Genomic DNA, 2347 nt, shown 5'->3' on the forward strand with positions numbered 1-2347 from the left:
AATCATTTCACAGCAAACACTTTACTCAGTGACTCATCTCCTCTGCTCCTGGGCCTTGAGATTTTATAGAAAGAAAATCAAAGGATGATGGGTTTAGGGGATTGCGCTGGCTACATTTTAATGACAACTTGATACAAGCTAGGGTCATCTGGAAAGAAGGGACCTTAATGGAGAAAACTGCTGCCAAAGGATTGGCCTGTAGGCAAGCCTGTAGTGCATTTTCTTAATGAGTGATGTGGGAGTGTCCAACTCACTTTGAGTGGTGCTACCTTTGGGAAGGTGGTTCTGAACTGTATAAGAAAGGCTGAGCAAGCCATGAGGAGCAAGAAAGTAAGCAGTGTTCCTCCATGGCCTCTGCTCCATTTCCTGCCTCCAGATTCCTGCCATGTATTCTTGTTCTGACTTCTTTGGATGGTGGAAATACTCCAAGCTATGAGATGAATAAATCCTCTCCTCCCCAAGTTGCGTTTGCTCATTGTGCTTTACCACAAGCAATAGAAGCCCTAAAGCGAATATGCATGAGAGGCAGAAGGGCAATCTTGGCCAAACCAGTGATGTAAACAATCCTATTTAGTTCTGCAGGGGCTCTAGAAAAGCTGTTGTTGTGGTCATCATTTGCATTCCCAAGAGATGATTGCTCCTACTCTGAGATAAAGCCTCACCATCAGAGATTCTCATTCTCTCTCTCTCTCTCTCTCTCTCTCTCTCTCTCTCTCTCTCTCTCTCTCGTGTTTGCATCTGTGATCTGTCCTGTAGATTTCATTGCTGTTGAATGTAGCTTTGTTATTTCATGCTAATCAACCCATCACATCCTTCTTATATTCCAAAGTAAATGCATGGGAGAGTAACTCAGAAGGAAAAAGTTAAAAGGCACAAACTGGACAAAATGGAGTTGGTTAGGCCAGTACCCAGTGCTCTCCCTTAGATCCTTCGGATCCTTGCATCTGGTGACATAAGCATTGCAATCAGCATGCTATTGCTTCTCATTTAAATTGATACCTTCTGTGCTATGACCCATGGGAAGTATTGACTTCCACTGGCTGAGTGAATTGCCTTCAGTATGGCAGGGGAAGCATTACTCTGAACAATCTGCATGTTACATCCAAATCCCAGAAGTTACAATCTTTTAAATGTGGGCCTTGGCCTCCCACTGTGAGTAGCTGCCACCTTGCTTGCCAACCTTGACCAGATGTCCTCCCTATTCAGATTCCCTGCCAGTTTCCTTCTCACCTAACATTCTACCGGAGGTTCTTTGTTCCTGTATCCTGCATTTGGTGTAAACAGTTTAGATGCAAAAATGTAGCGAACTTCTGCCCTCCGGGGATCCGCCATTGTGCTGTAAGCCTGTATTTAAGGTTTCCTCCCTCTTTCAATAAACAGCATTCGGCTGGCACTTGGCATTCAGCTGTGGCGAATGACTCGCTGTCTCTTGTCTCTATTTTTTAATCCACAGCCCCTCGCTTGGACATGGTGAACGTGTAATCGGTACCGCGGGTGTTGCCGTTACATTTAAATATTTTTTTTGCCTCTGTATGCATGCATGTTGTGTGCACTTATGCATGCATGGTGACACACGTGTTGGTAAGAGCGTGTACACATGTGTTCAGGGTGCTTGTGGAAGTTCAAAGTTGCCAAAGTCTCCCTCAGTCCCTCTGCACTTTAGTGAGGCATAGAGATCACCAACTGAACGGTCTAGCCAGTCAGTTTGCCTGTCCCTGCCTCTCCAGTGTTGGGATTATGGGTGGCCATCATGCTTGCTCATCTTCTAATTTCATTCTGGGGCTCTGAATTCTAGCTCTTAAGTTTGCACAGTGAGTGCTTTTTCCACACAACCATGTCCTCATCCCATACATCCCAACTGTACAAAAATATCCAAATAAGAGCAGGACGGTTATCTCACGAATACAACTGTCCATTTCTTCTGTGAGGTAACAGCTTAGCCGGCATGCTAGTGAAGGATGATAAACTCAGCACTTCGAAGGCAGTATCAGGGATTCCAGGATATCCACTGCCATGTAGTGAGCTTGAGGCTAGCCTGGGGTATATGTGGGTATATGTGGCACTGTTTTAAAAACAACCAACTCGCCAACCCAACCCAAAAGTGAAACACACACACACACACACACACACACACACACACACACACACACACACACAAATACTCTTGCTTTTGTCTATTTTGGGAAATGATTTTTGAACTTTGGTGCCTAGAAGATAAAGCATTTTGATGATTTCCCAGAGACCCCCATACATGAAGACAATCAATGCCATCTTGATTTCTGCATTTTCTTCACCAAATCAATTGGCTTCTGGTGTCACAGGACACAGACTCCTAATGGGCTTCATG

Source organism: Peromyscus californicus, unplaced genomic scaffold (assembly GCF_007827085.1).
Source record: "Peromyscus californicus insignis strain IS unplaced genomic scaffold, ASM782708v3 Scaffold_2__1_contigs__length_46816999, whole genome shotgun sequence".
Taxonomy (NCBI): Eukaryota; Metazoa; Chordata; class Mammalia; order Rodentia; family Cricetidae; genus Peromyscus; species Peromyscus californicus.